The sequence below is a fragment of the Rhinolophus hipposideros genome, assembly GCF_964194185.1.
Source record: "Rhinolophus hipposideros genome assembly, chromosome: X".
Taxonomy (NCBI): Eukaryota; Metazoa; Chordata; class Mammalia; order Chiroptera; family Rhinolophidae; genus Rhinolophus; species Rhinolophus hipposideros.
The window spans coordinates 126,463,200-126,481,263 of record NC_138046.1 but is presented as its reverse complement, the minus strand read 5'-3'; positions in this window follow the sequence as shown (position 1 = coordinate 126,481,263).

The following is an 18,064-nucleotide window of genomic DNA, read 5'->3' as shown; positions in this document are numbered from 1 at the left end:
GGCCGGCACACACATGTGCACAGCTCATTCACTCTTGAAATCCACATGGTCCACTCAAGCCAAGCTAGGTTGTCCAGAAGATAAACAGGGGGCTCCCTGCCCCCACTGCGCCCACCCCAGGCATCTGCTCGCAGTGCCATTCCAGCTCTCCGCCCAGGACGTGGTCTGGATGTGTTTAAGGAATGTATCCCTTGCAGGAGAACGCCACACAGCTCTTTCTCAAACAGTGACTCCTTTATTTAGAAGTCGGCAGAAGTTCTCCAGCCCTTTCCTCAAGTCAAAGGGATATTGTCTGGCTTTCCTTCAACCCAGGAAGCCGTTGCCCTGAAAATTTCAGCTGCCCCTCCCCACCGCCGTCCCCTCTGACATCGGCCTGAGAAATAATGACAGCAGTCAGTATAAACATATGACACATATATAGAAACACATTTTGGGCTATGTATCAAAACGTGTGTGTTTTTTTTCACTTGCTACGCCGTACCTTTTTTTTCCCATGTGGTAGCGGAACCTATATTTCAGGCAACATCAGAGGTAAAAGTCATTCTTTTCAAAGATTCGGTTTTTGTCCAAAGAAGAAGCACTTTCTGCCTGCATCTAGGTGTTGAATCACATGGAGACGTTTATCGGAAAGCCCCTCTTGCATGTTCACACTGCCTGCCCTGGATATTGCCTAATTTTGATTTGGGGCCCAGCATGACAATTGACCCTATTGTAGCCGCAAAATTCCTTTATGGATCTAACAAATGAACGCAATGAAGCACGGGGGCCATTGCCTTAGGGATGCCTGCCACTCTGTGCCACCTCTACTGAATGGTGTCGCGAAGCGGGGAGGCCGTGGAGAACCTTGCAATTCTTTTTTGCATAAGTTCAGACAAACAGGAAGGCATGTCAAGAGTCCATACCGAAACCCATGCCTGGCCTTCACCCACCAGCTGCCACCAGGACGCACATGACTCCCACTCTGAACAACCAAAACTGCCTCAGCACTTTGCTGAATGCCACATGGGGGCAAAATCGCCCTGGTCGAGAATCCTGGTGGTAAAGTCATTTATAGATGGCTGGAGAACACTGAATTTCCATCCACTGCTGGAGGTCCGGTCTCAGCTCCGTGTTTTTTTCTCAGGCCTCCTCAGACCTGAGCTGGTGGCAGAATGCAAGTCTGAGCCCTGACAGCTGGACTCTAGACTTAGAACTCTCTGCATTTATCTTATCTTTCCTTCCTCCCTCCCTTTTTCCTCCTCCCCTTTCCTCTTCTTCTACTTCTCCTTTTTGTCTGCCTTTGTATCGGCTTTATCTTGGGTTGTAGTTTAAAGTTTGACTGTTAAGGATTATAAAGGGAATACCTCTTTCTGAGTAAGAATTCTCTTTCTCCCGTCAGCCAGCCCTCCTCATTTCCCTTGTACAGGCAACGCTTGGACGTTTTCATGGAGACTGAAAGTTTTCTATGGGTCACACACAAGAAGACCATCTTGAAATCCACCTTCCTAAAGCACTCGCCTCAACTTTGATGCTGTTGAGAGAGAGAGAGAGAGAGAGAGAGAGAGAGAGAGAATGCCTGTCAGGGAAAGATGAATGGTTTGTTCCCATAAGGAAATGTTATATATGGTGGGCTATTTCTAAGAAAAAAAAAAAGTGTAAAAGCTGTTTTTAATGTCAGCTATCATCCTCTATTTTAAAACACAGCCCAACCTGTCTTACTAAAATTTTGCCCCCACTGTTTTTTTTTCTTCTGATAATTACTGACTTTTCTAATCTCTTTGGAATGTAGCCCCTCGTCCATTTCTGAGGCAGAACAGCGTGCTATGTGTGCTTGCTCCTGGTTTATAAATAGCCAAGCGTTTCTTGCACTTACATTGCCTTTCAAGCATGTTAAGAAAAAGGGGGTGGCCGGTTGGCTCCTTGGTGCTCCTAACACCAAGGTTGCCAGTTCAAGTCCCACATGGGCCAGTGAGCTGCGCCCTCCACAACTAGATTGAAAACAATGACTTGACCTGGAGCTCAGCTGCGCCCCCTACAGCTAGATTGAAACAAAAACAAAAACAAAACAACAACAAAAAACGACTGGACATCCTGGAAAAACACACGGCTCCCTAATAGTCCCCAGTAATAAAAAACAAGAAAAGAAAAGGAAAAAGGGTTGGTACTTTCAAATACGGAGTAACATTTCCTGCCAGATGAATGAATAAGGGACTCATGTTCATCACAACGAAATATAAGAGAAGAGAACCCTGGAAATCAAAGACTGGAATTTAAACCAGCTGTGGTCACATTCCTATTTTTATCAAAAGGGGAAATTGGGAAGAGAAAAGGCTCCCTAAGACGTCTTTGTTGGAAACCACATGTAAACCTCATAGAGACATATTCTGTGCCATGAAAGGAATTGGATCTGTACCCTTCATTGTACAAAACTCGAAACCAGGGTTTTTACGACTTGGCTCTGGGACAGAATGGCCTGAGGTAGTTTTTAAATTATAGATTTCTACAATTCTTTCCAATTTTTCTGAGCCAGGAGATTTAGGGTTGGGTGCTACAATTAAAAAAAAAAATTTAGTTGACTGTGCCCAATGTCAGAATAATATACATGGAACCCCTTTAATATGGAGTCGGAGCTGCCCTCCCAGAGGAATGGCTTTGCCTGTCTTCTCAAACCTTGGATGTTATTATAACACAGGACAAAGTCACCTCAGGACGGGGCTTAGCAACCTGGTGTCCCAAAGAGCTGTTTGCAAAGACCACAAGAAAGCAAGTGTGACTACAGGACTGATTAATTTTGGGTCTTATGTTAATTTTTGCTCCAAAAGACGCAGTAGAGCTGATGGTCCAGCTAGGTCTTATTTTTGGGGTGTGGGGACAAAACCCCAAAAAACAGTTTCCAGGCTCTCGGCCTCACATAGAAAGGTGCTGGCTCGGGTAGTAAATGGCCATCAACTGTGATCAGATGCCAGCAGCTGTGGCTAGTTGGCCGTCAGCTGTAACCCGTAGGCTATTGGCCACTAATATAACGGCTGTGGCTATGCTAGCAAGGAAGGAATGGGGGCTAGCAAGAAGATGGTGGCTGGCAAGTGCGGACTGCTATTAGGCAGATTATGTAGATCCTGCTTCCTGTGTCTCCAGCCCAGACGCCAGCGAGAATATATTGGTTTGACTCCCCTACTTATGGCTCCATGGGTGTTCCTTTTTGGCCTTACCGTGTCCTGCGTTCTTGGGCGGGGAGTGGGAGCTGAGACCCTGCACGACAAATGGCGCAGCGAGCAGGGTTCCCCGCGTGACACATGGCGTAGTCGGCAGGATACGGTGCTGGCCAAAGCTTTCCGAAGGGCAGTGGAGCAGTTTGTGCGTATGAAAGCTCAGTCTGAGGAAGACCAGGAGGAGCAGCTGCCGGAGAGCTCGATCCCCGTGGAGGGGTGGAAAGATGTGGATGGTTCCCCAACCAGCAGAGGCCGGAGAAAGCGGAGAAAGCGAAGGTTGTTGCCGCCCTGTGGGCTGAGAACTGCTTGCTGAGGCAGCCCGGATGCAGGACTTTTAGTCCCAGGAGGAAACGCTTGCTGAGTCCTCCATGGGAGATGAGGGTGAGGTCAAGGTCATCCCTCACCCCCAGGACAGCCCTGGCGAATAACTATGGACTATGGGGAATTGCCTTCTATGCCTGATTTAATGGACGCTTGACTGTTTGGGAACATACCATCATGTAGTGGGACTGGTGGATGTTTGCTTTTGTGTCTTGACTGGCCGCCATTGATAATATGTAAGCACCTTGATGTGAGCCGCTGTTGTTCCAGCACAGTACCCCGAGAGGCCCAGAGAGAGAGTGGCAGTGCCCTGAGAGCCCTGGCTGAGTCCAGGAAGTCTGGCTGTGTCCAGAGAGAGTGGCAGTGCCCTGAGAGCCCTGGCTGTGTCCAGGAAGTCTGGCTGTGCCCAGAGAGAGTGGCAGTGCCCTGAGGCCCTGGCTGTGTCCAGGAAGTCTGGCTGTGTCCAGAGAGAGTGGCAGTGCGCTGAGGCCCTGGCTGTGTCCAGGAAGTCTGGCTGTGTCCAGAGAGAGTGGCAGTGCCCTGAGAAACTCTGGCTGTGCCCGGGGAGACAGGTGGTACCCTAAGAAGCCCAGGAAGTCTGGCTGTGACCAGAAGTACTGTGGTGGTCCCCTGAGAAAACCTGGCTGTGCCCGGGGAGACAGGTGGTACCCTAAGAAGCCCAGGATGTCTGGCTGTGCCCAGAAGTACTGTGGTGGTGCCCTGAGAAACCCTGCCTGTGCCCAGAGAGCCTGGCTGTGTTCAGGATAGTGCATTCACCTCCAGGCTCCTTGCACAGGGCCCCTCGCAGAAGACGCTTGTCGCGTAGATTGTGAGGCGAGACCCTGTAGGGGTGGAGTGTGGGGACAAAACCCCAAAAAACAGTTTCCAGGCTCTCGGCCTCACATAGAAAGGTGCTGGCTCGGGTAGTAAATGGCCATCAACTGTGATCAGATGCCAGCAGCTGTGGCTAGTTGGCCGTCAGCTGTAACCCGTAGGCTATTGGCCACTAATATAACGGCTGTGGCTATGCTAGCAAGGAAGGAATGGGGGCTAGCAAGAAGATGGTGGCTGGCAAGTGCGGACTGCTATTAGGCAGATTATGTAGATCCTGCTTCCTGTGTCTCCAGCCCAGACGCCAGCGAGAATATATTGGTTTGACTCCCCTACTTATGGCTCCATGGGTGTTCCTTTTTGGCCTTACCGTGTCCTGCGTTCTTGGGCGGGGAGTGGGAGCTGAGACCCTGCACGACATGGGGAAACATGATACACAATGGTTTCTGTCCATAGCTAGTTTGGTACAGACATCTGTAGCTTTAAGTAGCTTTATTCCTTAGGTAGTTCCAGGGAAAGTTTAAGAGCTTTTTGTACTTTCACCTCCAATAAAGAGCAAATGAAGCTTTTAATGTAAATTGGTCAAAAGTTCTGGTTTGGGGAGGAAGAAAGCTATCAGAAGAAATAAACCATATGTTACAACTAACTTCCTCTATTGTAGACCTAATGAAATCTTAAGGTTTTTATACGTAATCCTGCAAGTGGGTGCTTTGCAAAACCTGATTATAGTAACAATCTAATCATCTGACTTGCTGTATACAGAGGGTGTATGGGGACAGAGCCCCAGAGAGCAGTTTCCAGGCTCTCGGCCTCACGTGGGAAGGTACTGGCTCGGGTAGTAGATGGCCATCAGCTGTAACCAGTTAGTCAATTAGCGACTGGTATAACTGCTGCGGCTACGTTGGTTGATTGCTTGGCAGAGAAGCGGAGGGCAGATTGCACATTGTGTGGATTCTACTTCCTGAGTCTCGCCTGGGGTGCAGGAAGACCCCTTGTTGGGGTACTGACGGATGTTGCTTTTGTGTCTCCAACCCAGCCACCAGCGAAAATATAGTGGTATGACTCCCCTATCCATGGCTCCGTGGGTGTTTCTTTTTGGCCTCACCATATACTGTGTTCTTGTGTGGGGAGCGGGAGCTGAGTCCCTGCATCACAGGGTGCCAAAAAAATGTATATACACATTTTAAGAAAGGAAATAGCTGTATTAATTGTAATACTCAATATATACCGATAACAAAAGAGGACTACAACTCACGTGTGACTTCTGCAATGACGAGAGGTGCTCAAAGGGGTTCCCATCAGCGTCCAGACACTTCTGATGATGGCAAACTCCTGCTTGAGCAGAGATAACATCTCTTGAAATGTATGCATTCTTTTTGGCACCCCCAGCATACATATTATCAGTTTATAAACATAAACATTCATTCGTTTCTTAGGGTTGCTGTAACAAAATATATCCATATGTGTATATTCTCCAGTAAGCTTGAGAGACAGAATTAGACACGTTTTCTTAACTTAGGGCTGCTTGGCATGCTATTTTAATTTTGTTCAGTATTTTAAATCCACTCCGTTGAAGTATACACACAATGCAATGTATCTGTTTTGAAGATAATAAGTTCAAACTTATTAAACTTAATAAGCTCTGTTTAATGTCTCTGCCCGTGTAACCAGCACCACAAACAAGAAAACAAACACTTTCATAAAGGCTTCTGTTGGGGCCATTTTTTGTCTGACTCCATTTGGTGTTTCTTGGTGGCTGGTTTCTTCAGCTCCACGAAATGAGAATCACTTTTCCAAAGTCAAGTCTTCAGAGTGGATTCCCTGGAGAATCTGTGGATGGGGTGTGATGACCAGGAATCTACCTGGGTGGCAGACTAGCTCTGTCTGGGGAGGCACACCGGCTAAAGCTAAGGAGACCCAGCCCAGATGACCTGCACCAGAGCTTCGGAGGCCCATTGGTTCCCTGCCCAGTGCCTCTGGGATCCACTGCATGGAATGAAGAAGGAACACCACGTCTGTTTCACAAAACTCTATGGAGCCTGGAGCTTCATGGGTTTGGCTGTGGTGTTTCTCTGTCACCCCTGTGACGTCAATGACAGCTTGGGATGTAGCCCATTTGCCCGGGTTCCTCCCAGAGGCTCTGAGGGAGAATCTGCTCCACGTGTGTCTCCCGAGCTCTGAGGGAGGCCGTAATCCTTGCCGTTCCTTGGCTTGTAGACCCATCACCCTGATCTGTGCCTTTGTCTTCAAGGATTGCCATTCCTTGGATGCGAGTCTCAGTGTGGGGACAAAGCCCCCCAAAACAGTTTCCAGGCTCTCGGCCTCACATAGAAAGGTGCTGGCTCGGGTAGTAAATGGCCATGAGCTGTGATCAGATAGCCAGCAGCTGTGGCTAGTTGGCCGTCAGCTGTAACCCGTAAGCCATTGGCCACTAATATAACTGCTGTGGCTACGCTAGCAGAAAGAATGGGGGCTAGCAAGAGCGGATTGCAGAGAGGCGGATGCCGCCGGTGAGAATATAGTGATATGACTCCTTTACTTATGGCTCCGTGGGTGTTCCTTTTTGGCCTCACCATGTCCTGCGTTCTTATGTGGGGAGCGGGAGCTGAGACCCCGCCTGGCACCCTCCACTACACATGGCGTAGTTGGCAGGATACGGTGCCGGCCAAAGCTTTCCGAAGGGCAGTGGAGCAGTTTGCGCGTATGAAAGTTCAGTCTGAGGAAGACCAGGAGGAGCAGCTGCCGGAGAGCTCGATCCCCGTGGAGGGGTGGGAAGATGTGGATGGTTCCCCGACCAGCAAAGGCCGGAGAAAGCGAAGGTCGTTGCTGCCCTGTGGGCTGGGAACTGCTTGCAGCCTGGATGCAGGACTTGTAGTCCCCGGAGGAAACGCTTGCTGAGTCCTCCTTGGTAGATGAGGGTGAGGTCAAGGTCGTCCCTCACCCCCAGGACAGCAATGGCGAATGACTATGGACTATGGGGACTTGTCTTCTATCCCTGATTTAATGGACGCTTGACTGTTTGGGAACTTACCACCATGTAGTGGGACTGGCGGATGTTTGCTTTTGTGTCTTGACTGGCCGCCATTGATAATATGTAAGCACCTTGATGTGAGCCGCTGTTGTTCCAGCACAGTACCCCGAGAGGCCCAGAGAGAGAGTGGCAGTGCCCTGAGAGCCCTGGCTGAGTCCAGGAAGTCTGGCTGTGTCCAGAGAGAGTGGTGGTGCCCTGAGAGCCCTGGCTGTGTCCAGGAAGTCTGGCTGTGTCCAGAGAGAGTGGCAGTGCCCTGAGGCCCTGGCTGTGTCCAGGAAGTCTGGCTGTGTCCAGAGAGAGTGGCAGTGCCCTGAGAGCCCTGGCTGTGTCCAGGAAGTCTGGCTGTGTCCAGAGAGAGTGGCAGTGCCCTGAGGCCCTGGCTGTGTCCAGGAAGTCTGGCTGTGTCCAGAGAGAGTGGCAGTGCCCTGAGAGCCCTGGCTGAGTCCAGGAAGTCTGGCTGTGTCCAGAGAGAGTGGCAGTGCCCTGAGAGCCCTGGCTGTGTCCAGGAAGTCTGGCTGTGTCCAGAGAGAGTGGTGGTGCCCTGAGAAGCCCTGGCTGAGTCCAGGAAGTCTGGCTGTGTCCAGAGAGAGTGGCAGTGCCCTGAGGCCCTGGCTGTGTCCAGGAAGTCTGGCTGTGTCCAGAGAGAGTGGCAGTGCCCTGAGGCCCTGGTTGTGTCCAGGAAGTCTGGCTGTGCCCAGAGAGAGTGGCAGTGCCCTGAGAGCCCTCGCTGTGCCCGGGGAGACAGGTGGTACCCTAAGAAGCCCAGGAAGTCTGGCTGTGCCCAGAAGTACTGGTGGTGCCCTGAGAAACCTTGGCTATGCCTGGGGAGACCAGTGGTACCCTAAGAAGCCCAGGAAGTCTGGCTGTGCCCAGTAGTACTGGTGGTGCCCTGAGAAACCCAGGCTGTGCTCAGAGAGCCTGGCTGTGTCCAGGATATTGCATTCACCTCCAGGCTCCTCGCACAGGGAACCTCGCAGAAGATGCTTGTCACGTAGATTGTGAGGCGACACCCTGTAGGGGTGGAGTGTGGGGACAAAGCCCCAGAAAGCAGTTTCCAGGCTCTCAGCCTCACATAGAAAGGTGCTGGCTCAGGTAGTAAATGGCCATCAACTGTAATCAGATGGCCATCAGCTGTGGCTAGTTGGCCGTCAGCTGTAACCCGTAAGCCATTGGCCACTAATATAACTGCTGTGGCTATGCTAGCAGAAGAATGGGGGCTAGCAAGAGCGGATTGCAGAGAGGTGGATGCTGCCGGTGAGAATATATTGGTTTGACTCCCCTACTTATGGCTCCGTGGGTGTTCCTTTTTGGCCTTATCATGTCCTGCGTTCTTATGTGGGGAGCGGGAGCTGAGACCCCGCCTGGCACCCTCCACGACACTCAGTGTACTAATGTACCCTTTTTACCATAAGGACACAAGCTATACTAGATTAGGCTCCACCCCAATGACCTCATCTTCATTTGATCATCTGCAAAGACCTTACTTCCAAATAACTTCCCATCCGCAGGTATGGGGATCTGGGACCTCAGCGTCTTCTGGGGGACATGGAATTCAACCCATAATTGTACCATTCTGGCAAAACAAAGTCATTCATGCGTGTGCCAGCATATTCGTTTCCTAGGGCTGCTGTCACAAAGTAGCACATACTGGGTGGCCTAAAATAACAACAAAATAATATTGTCTTAGAGTCGTGGATGCTGGACGTCTGAAACCAAGGTGTTGGCAGAGTCACTTCCTTCTGGAGGCTGGGAGGGAGAGTTCTTCCTTATACATTCCAGCTTCGGATGGCTGCTGGCAACCCATGCGTGTCCCCGGCTTGTAAAGTCATCACTACAAGCTTTGCTCCCATCTTCTCAAAACGTGTTTTCCTCCAGGTGTGTGTCTGTGTCTCCTACGGCGAGATAAGATCACACTCAGAAGTACTGCAGGCGAGGATTTCCACCTGTGTTTTGGGAGACACAACCCAGGGATAAAAGAGAGGCATTGTGTAGGTAGAAGCAGAAGTGATGGGGTCCCCATCCTAAGGGATAGGTTCCTCCAAAGACAGGGCTGCCTGGATAGAATTCCAAATGTAGACGGAATGGTGGCCACAGTGACAGCACAATGGCAAGGTGGCTTTGCGTTGTCAACCAGGGGTATTTGCAGGCAAATGAGTTGGCCCAAAAGAGTCCTCCAGAAATTGAGGAGATGTTTGAAGGCAGAAGAAAAGCTCCTTTCGGCTCACTTTGTCAATGTGACATCATCCCATCCCTGAGCTGGCGAAGATCGGAAATAACATAGATGGAAATTACTTATCCTCTTCTGTCAGTGGTAGACTTTGGGCACAGCTTTCTGGGACAAAAAAAATCAAATTGAATATGTAAAGCAGAGCATAGGGAATAGAGTCAATGGAATTGTAATAGATATATACAATGTCAGAGGGGGTAGCATATTGGTGGACAAGGGTTATCACTCTCTCAGGGGTGTAAATGGCTAAGCATTATGTTGTTTTGTACACCTGAAACTAATATAATAAAAAATATATATGTAAAAAAAAAAGACCAAAGGGGGAAAAAATTTAAATAATGATGATGGCGGTGAATATCCTCGTGCAACTTTGATGCTGAGATGCCAGCATTTTCCTGATCTTGCTGGAAGGTATCAGCAGACAGTTTCCACACCAGTAGGTGGTGACTGCCAGCTGGCTGACAGGGGTCGTAAAATGCATCTCGGATTCAGAAATGGTACCACGTGGCGTTTCGAAACTGTGATCTCCCACGCTATCTGTGGTCTTTTCCCGGTCTGAAGAACGCCCTTTGAAGCCCAGACATGTTTTTGATTATGACGAAGTCACTTGTGTGGGTTATTTTTTCTATTATCTCTTGTCCTTTGGGTGTCACGTCTAAGAAATTGACACCAAATGCAATGTGATGAAGATTTGACCCTATGTTTTCTTGCTAAGAGTTTTGTAGTTTTACGTCTAGCATTTGCGTGTTGGATGCACTTGGAGTTCATTTTGTGGCCTATACACACAGTGGAATATCACTTAGTCGTGAAAAGGAGGGAGGCACTGACACTCGCCACACTTGGAGGGACCCTGAGGACACTGGTCAGTGACAGACGCCAGACAGCAAGGCCACCCAGTGTGTGACTCCGTTTACGTGAAACGTGCAGAACAGGCTCCGCCACAGACAGGAAGTGGGTGAGTGATTGTCAGGGGCTGGGGCAGGGGAGGGGGTGCGGTGACTGCTCATGGCGATGGGTTTCCTTCTGGGGGACGGAATGTTCTGGAACTAGACAGAGTTGGTGGTTGCACAACATTGCGAATATACGACAGCCATTGAATTGCACACTTTACAATGGCACAACAATAACACACAGAACAACGACAGGAAGGTGGCAACTAGAGTGTATGCTTCAGAACAGACAGACTTGAGCTTGTAACCTGGCCCAAATTCTAGTCCTGGTAAGTGGTCTGAGCCCTGGCTCAGCAGTGGACCCCAGCCTGTCTGTGTCACCCCCTGCCCCTGGTGTCCCTAGAGAAAACGGATGTCGGATTTGACCCCTTCTTTGAATGAACACACCAAGACGTGCTTTGTCTGAAAGGACTTCGAATGCCATCGGTCTAATCACCACAAATGGACCCCATCTTTCCCCCACCCCCTGAAATTTGTCCATGTGGACACACCTCACAGATTGGAGATGAGCCTTTGTGGCAAGGTAAGGATCATGCAAATGATAAAAAAAAAAAAAAAGAAACAAAAGAAGAAGAAGGATCTTTCCACATAACTCATCAGTTTTGAGTGTGGGAATTACAGCAATGTGGCACCAGGGTATTGCTGCTGGGTGTTCTGCGCGACATGGTTCTGTCTCACTGCTGCACACACGGGAGTCCTGCATCACAGAGGCTGAGCAGTGCGGTGATAACGACCGAACTTGGGGACAGTGTCCTGAGATGGCACTTCTCAGCTGTGTGACTTGCAGGAGCTTGTATAACCTCTCCGTTTCTCGGTTTCCTCCTAGGCAGGTTGGGATGACACACAAAGCTCTCAGAACAGGGTGGGCGTGACACACGGGAACGCCGGGGGCTGCTGGTTATTCTTGGGAGCTGGCAAATCACAGGGACACACCCTTTCCTCTGGTTCTCAGTGTATTGTCTGTGTTTCGCGTCTCCCAAGAAACACATTTGTCTGCTGCACTGAAATGAGGTCATTGGGTGTTTGGGTTTCGCGTCATTTTGGACTCTAAGCTCCTGGGTTATGGTGTGCCTATCACATTCATAAATTCCTTCCAGGATACGCTCCAATTTCGACTCTATGTCTTCCACCTCCCTTGCCCCAAGCTTCCACTGGAACTTCTGCTTCAGGAAAGAAGCTTTCCCTTCTAGAAACATCTGTGGGTCTTCCTTTTCATTCTAGGCTTGGTTTTCCTGGTCAATCCCCCATGCTTCAAGCATGACCAATGCAAAAACTGTCTTCTTTCTCCATGGGTGTGTGTGTGTGTTTTTTTTTCCGAGCTGTTTTCAAGTACTTGGAGATGGGGTGGGTTTGGATCTAGAACCCGGCAATAGAATGAGTCACAGTAGTTGTTCTGTTTCCTAGGGAGTATTGAAATTGTGTTTGTACTCTATTTTAGGCTGTCAAGTGTGCAATTGCATTATGTCTAAAAAAAAAAACAACCCACCAATGGACATACCTTAATTAAAAAAAACAACACTGTATTGATGAAAAACGCTAACCATTTGAGCTTTGGGAACATGGAGCCGAGGCAAGCTGTCTATAAACCTTCAATCTGCAGAAAGCAGAGTCTCTGTGAAGCACGATAGGACAAAAGACAACATAACATACCATGCCTGTAACGCTTGTCTCTGAAACATCTTTGCTCTAGAGAAATGATGGAGATGAGGCTTAGGCCACCTGGTTGGTGGAGGGCACGCTCGTCTTGTTCACAAGAATTGTCGTACGAGCCCTTGGCCAAACACCCCCGCGTATCACACACATATTAAGACTGTGCTGAAGGGTGAAATTCGATGAAAAAAAGTCCCGTGATAGAAGCATTTCTGGAGGGGTGTCTACCTGCGTGCTGCACGAAGGGTGTCTTAGGTGCCCTAGTTCCACGTATAAATGAAGCTCGTGACACTGGCCTCGGACGTGTGGGTTGACTGAGGCCGTGTTTACAAGATGTGTTTAGCCTGGAAGATGAAAGCTACTCTTGAGAGTGTGCAGCAGTGTTTCAAATGCCGCCGTTCCCCTCGTTACAATTCCATTTCCTCGTCCCTGCTTTGAACGCCTACCTGGAGTCCTTGGTTAGGTGTTTTTTGTTTGTTTTTTTTTAATTCTCTTGGCAGAAAACATATCCAATTCCATCACATCCCCTTAATTATATGTGTATGTGTGTGTGTGCGTGTGTTTAATATCAGTTGAAAGCCTGAGATGAATGATTCCTTTCCTAAATAACTACGTAACAGGTGTTACAGGAGGTTATGTTCAAATATAAAAATAATGGATGGACCTGAGCCATGCTCAGCCTTGGTCCTTAATAAATATTTAATTAGAATAATGAGTTCAGGGACTTACAACTGTGGCAGGAGCTGAGGCTTTCAGGACCAGTGTCCCCAGATGCAGGCGGTGAAGACCCAACCGGTAAGGAAAATATATTACTATAGATTATAGTAATATATACTTGATAATATATTATATTATCAAGTAAGTAAAATATATTAACTTGACTCTAATTCTGGTTTGGGGCACTTCCATTTGTAAATGGGCAACGGGGTTAAAAGTGAATAGTTGAGTATTCGTTTTATCAAATTAGCTCCTCTCTCTCTCTCTCTCTCTCTCTCTGTCTCTCTTTCCCTATGTGTTTACATTTCCTGGAATTTTATATAAATGGAATCATGCAATCCATCCCTTTCTGTCTGGCTTCTTTCACATGCATTTCAGAAGGAGTCTGTATTTCTACCTCAATCCTTGTTCCTGCATAATATTCCGTGGGGTCCTGGCTGTCTCCGAGTTGGTTTATCCACTCGCTTGCAGGTGGACAGTTGGGTCAAACCCTGTTTTCCACTGTGGACTTTATACGTTTGACAACGTTTATGCCATTCTCTGGAAGACAATTGAGTGGGGTCATCAAAGACCTTTGGGGGGACACATTTGTTTGGTTGTCAAATGATGACATCTGAACAAGTAAGTGTGAAACTCCAAAGGTGTCTTTAATTTTTTGGAGAGGGTATCTGTTACAAGGCTCGCAGGAAGCTATGTGGCTTGTACCATCGTAGTGAATAAGTGAATACTCAGCTGTCAGCGAACATAGCTTGACACACAGCATAACAATTCTGCCTCCTGGGACACTAGGCTTCTCGTCTCTAAATTTACTTCAGAATAGCTCTAATGTATGTTTTTATTAGTGGTCGTTTTCTTAGGGAAAAGCAAATCCATAGAGCAGTGGAGTCTATCTCACCCACTGGAAAAACTGGCTTTAAATGAATAGTTAGGGGGAAACATGTTTTAAATAACAGATACATTGAAAAGTTTCCATGTTGTGGAGGGTTTTATTTTATCTTTTACAATTATAATGTTCCAAGAACCGTTGACTGTCAGGCAATTTGGAAGAAGTCTGAGAACGTATGTGACTCCCTTTAGAAATCTCTATGTAAGTGAGGAATTCCATGATAATGCCATAATCAAATTTATTCAGTTTCGTTATGGAATTAGTCACATAAAGCAATGAGGAAACTGGGAGCTTTTAATGATAGCACATCTAAATAAGTTAAAAAAAAAGAATCTCAGGGCTTCTGTTTTAAATCAACAACCGAACGACTGAGAAAGGGACAATCTTGCATCATTCATAAACAGCATTAGGTATTATGCAAGACGATAATTTCCCATTAGTGTACTTCAGTGGATCGCACTATGGAGAGAGGGTAATTTTGTTGGCTAGGGGACATTTGGTGATGTCTGGGGACATTTGTGGTTGTCACACTGGGGAGGGGGTGCTCCTGGCGTCTGCTGGTGGAGACCAGAGATGTTACTCAACAGCCCACAGGGCTCAGGACGCCCAGTATTGGACAGTCGTCCAGCCCCAGACAGCAGTGGGTGAGGCTGAGAGACCCTGACTTAGCATCAGAGACACTATCTATCTGTCTATCATCTCTCCCTCTCTCTCTCTCATTTTTGTCGTGATGGGGGAGGAGATAGCTCCTGGTACCTGCTGGGTGGAGACCAGGGACAGTGTTCAATGTCCTACAAGGCACAGAAAGCCCCTCCTTGGACACTCATAAGCCCCACAAGTCCGTCGTGTGAGGCTGTGAGACCTGCTCGAATACAGGTGTACCCCTCACCCTCACGCCTCCCACACACTTGGAGTTTGACTTCTTTTTTTTTTTTTTTTTTTAAGTCATAGCTCTTTTTAATCCTAAATATATTAACTTTGATGCTCTTTCCAATTCTTGTTAATAACACATTGTCTTTTACAAATATGTAAAAGTGGTTATTCTTTTTTTTTTTATTATTAATTAATTTATTTATTAGTTTCAGGTGTACAAAACAAGGTAATACTTAGACGTTCATCATTTATATCCCTCATACTGTGAACCCCCCTCCCCCCATCCACTATCCCTCCGACCTCACACTGAACCATCACATTATATATATAAAATTATAGTTGGCATTCATTAATGTTTAGCTTCTTGAGTTTGACTTCTTTATACAATCCCTTCACCGGCTGTGCTGTGGCTGAATTTAGTGGCACTGCAGGTTTGGGTCCTGAGCACACAGCAAAGCAAAGGAAGGAGAGGCTAAAATGAGAGGCAGGGTCCATTGCTTTTGTCCACATCAAGTATGAGCTGCTGAGTTTTGGCCTGTTTTTCCTGGGTTGTAAACAAGCGCCGAAGACTTGCTCATCTAAAGGCTGAGCCCATCCAGGTAACTTGCTGGTTCTACGCTGGGCGTTAAGCCGCTTTGAGGCAGCCACTCTGCAAGGTGGCTGTGGGATTTGGTCGGTCACTGTGTGTTTTCAGGTGTTGGGGAGAAGACAAGCAGTGTCTCTTTCATGGGAAAAATGCAGGCTTTTCCCAGACTGGTTTCAATGGCCTGACTATTTTATCTCATCCATATTTACAGTAACAACATTTTAATGGATGGAGAGGCTGTATTTAAATTTATGAGTTTGGCTATAAGCGACACCCCACTCCTGCACCCCATTTTACCCGTGTAAAAGGGGAACTGATGGTATTATTCGTGTCCTTTCCTCGTGCAGAAGTGGGAAGACCTGAGGACAAAACACCCACGTGACATTGCTACCTCCTTGGATGAAAGGTCCCGTAAAAGTAATTACTGTTTGCATTTCACGGGTGCTAGGAAGGGCCTTACAGAATTACACAGTTTTATCATCTAAGAGACCCAGGAGGTCAAGGAATGCAGCCTCTTCATTTTAAAGGAAATAGCAAAGAATTCTGTCCTGTGAATATACAATGAAGGTCCAACAATTCAGTTCCCAAACTTTCCGCCATGCACTTACACGGTGGAAAGATCACAAACTTAATTGTCCAACTGGCATTCCAGGTATTCACCCATTCCTCTTTATAATGGGAGGTCCAGTTGGTTTCAATTTGACTGTTTAAAAATCATGTTGCAACAGACATTCTCACTCCTGACTTGAAATTATTATTATTATTATTATTATTATTATTATTATTATTATTATTATTTTAGTATTTAGTGGCAACTGACCCTGACAAAAATTTTCACCAGCAGTGTCTAGGTAACTTTCTTTGAATCTTTGTTAAAACGGCATAGAATCCAACTTGAAAAATTACTGCTGTTTTCATAGAGACATACCCTCCTGTGATCCTTGAAATTTCCTTCTTCTGGTGGCTGAGGAGACGAGGGTAATTTTTATGTGCTTGTCGATCATTTGTTTCTCTTCTGTGACCTGGCACCTTATGTTTCATTTTTCTATTGTATTTTTGTTCCATTTCTAATTGATTTATACAACATATTGCAGATATTTCCTCTTTCTGTGAACATGTCAGTGTTGCTTTGCTGATGGTGTCTCTTGACCTAAGAAACATCCAAACCTGTAGAGAAGTTTAATTTATTTGAGCCAAACTGATGACAATTGCTGGGAAGCAAAATCTCAACAGATGAACACATGCTCTGGAGAATGGCAGTTTTGCAGCTTATTTTGTTTGTACATTAGAATCAAAGGAAGAGACGTAAGGAGAGTTACATGAAATCCACGGGTGGTAGATAAAGGGGTGGGAGAAAGCCAAGCGGCGAAACCTCTGAGATGGGATAAAAAGGAACACAGAGAGACACATACTTCTTTTACTTTGGTGGGTGCAGGATAGATAATAATTAACATTGAGAGCACGTATCAGGGAACAAGAAAACAAGGAGGGGTTCTGTGGTCTCCTGCTCGGGTTGGAGGTTGTGCCCTGAGGGGTCTGAAAAGGAGATTACTCCCACACTCCAAGGGGGTGTTATCTTAGATGCAAAAAGACAATAGACATGCTCACTTCAGGTAAAGACTGACCTTGGTCCAGGAAGCTACAGGCCCGGGATGGGACTACCCGACAAGACCAGGTTTCAGTGAGGAATTTTTATGTTCAGACCATCCTGTGTGGTTACTTTCGGCCTCTGAGTCTGTAGGCTCTGCCATGCTGGCCTCCCCTGAGCTTTAAAGTGTGGTCCCTTTCTTCGTCCATACTCTTATCATATCGAAGTTTCTTTTTTCTTACATATTTCTTTTCCCGTGGCTGCTGTAAAAAAATTACTAGAAACTGACGTCTTACAACAGCAGAGATATGCTCTGTTTTAGTTTTGGAGGCTGGGCGGAGAGCACAGGCCTGAGTGTGGGGAGGAGTGTGACATCACGGGTGTCCCAGGGCCATGCTCCCTCCGGGGGCCTCAGGGGACGGTCCCTCCTGCCCCTTCCAGCCCCTGGGGGCTCCAGACGTCCCTGGGCTGGTGGCCTCGTCCCTCCATCTCTGCCTTTGTCTCCATGTGGCGTCTCCTCTGTCTGTGTCCGTCCTCTTCTGTCTCTGATGAGGACACTGTCATTGGGTTCAGGGCCCCCTGATCCAGGACGACCTCATCTCAGATCCCTCACTGAGTCCCATCTGCAGGGACCCTGTTTCCAGACAGGGCCCCGTTCCCCAGGTGCCTCTGTATAAGTATCTGATAGACAGTACCTCACTAAGGTATCCATGGTTGACACACTTGCTTATTTTGGAATCATTGGCGTTTTACCTTTAAAGACCCAAACAATAAAATTTGGAATAGTTTTAAAACATTTTCTTTTGGCTTGATTGAGATAGAATCGACAGACAGCATTGTGTAAGGTTAAGCTGTATAATGTGACAATTTGATACACGTATATACTGCAAAATGATTACCATAATCAGGCTAGTTACCACGTCCATCACCTGACATAGTTACAGTTTTTAACCCCATCATTTTGGAAGGTCCACTCTACCACCAAGGGTCTATCTATCTATCTATCTATCTATCTATCTATCTATCTATCTATCTTTCTATCTACCTCCATCTGAGGGAATGTAGAAGGCACACACATTCACATGCATTTTGCCTGCAACATTTCACCCGTTTTGGAATGTAAGTCTCCTATTGGCTCACATGCTTCCTGCTCTTTCTTAGATGCAAACCATTAATAAGACGACCTTATCGAATAGTTTTTTGAGGGGTGCTTCTT